The sequence below is a fragment of the Geospiza fortis genome, unplaced genomic scaffold (assembly GCF_000277835.1).
Source record: "Geospiza fortis unplaced genomic scaffold, GeoFor_1.0 scaffold128, whole genome shotgun sequence".
Taxonomy (NCBI): domain Eukaryota; kingdom Metazoa; phylum Chordata; class Aves; order Passeriformes; family Thraupidae; genus Geospiza; species Geospiza fortis.
The window spans coordinates 2313986-2315043 of NW_005054420.1; positions in this window are offsets into that span (position 1 = coordinate 2313986).

The following is a 1058-nucleotide window of genomic DNA, read 5'->3' on the forward strand; positions in this document are numbered from 1 at the left end:
CCTGCTGAAAATTGTAGAAATAAGGTTTTGAAATGCTACAGGTATATTCCTATATTTGAAATAAAAGCTTACAAATGCTCACTAACCAATACACCAAGAAAGAGAACATTCTCAGCATTTTCCATAGCAAACTTTCCAAAATTTCCTCAGACTTGTGGTTCACTTTAATCATGCACAAAGTTCATGTTATTTTGATTAGTGTCTTATTATTGGATTAAACATACACAAGTCTTTGCCACAGTGAGCACAAAAGGTGGAAATAAATGCCCATAAAATTCTATTTCACCTTTTTAATGACAGAAACAGGACTTGCTGAACTACTGTCCTGCACAGTCTGTGAAATGCTTTTTGTAAAAAAACCCACAGTTAACAGATTTAATTTATGGAAGGCTTCCTTTTTAGCTTCATCAAAAGAGAAGAAGAACAAGCTTTGATAATGTAAATGTTTGAGTCCTCATTATGAATAAGAAATTGTCTTACTTCACATCTCATTTCCCAACTGTGTGTCCAGGTCCCACATGGAGTGGGTCTGTCACAGGCAGTGCAGGAGCTGCACAGATTGCAGACCAAGGAGAGGACAGAATGTGGAAAGGGACACAATCTGACAACTAAATTAAGAAACTAGCTGTGTTCAGTTTAGACTGGAAAATAAAAATAAAAACTTTGGAAAGTGAATATACAATTGAAATGCATTGTGAAAATCCTGAAGATGTCTTGATGCCTGCTAAGAAATAAACTACCTGCAATGTCCCTACTATTTAATTACCATTGTACCAGAGCTGCTTTTTCACTGACCAGAGCACACAGTCTATAACTCACAGCTTGGTTTCATGAGATCACTATGACAATATGACTATTGATTTCTTAAACAGCATCCATTACCTCCTGTTCTGTGTGCTGCAGTTCAGTGATAAATGGCAACTTGGTTTACTTTCAGTTAGCCACAGATGAAGACTTAAAAAAAATCAGTCTCTTACCAAGCTTCACAAAAAATACAACTTTTCAAAAGTATCTCAGGAGGGCTGGAAGAGAATGAGTATATAATGAACAGGGAAGCA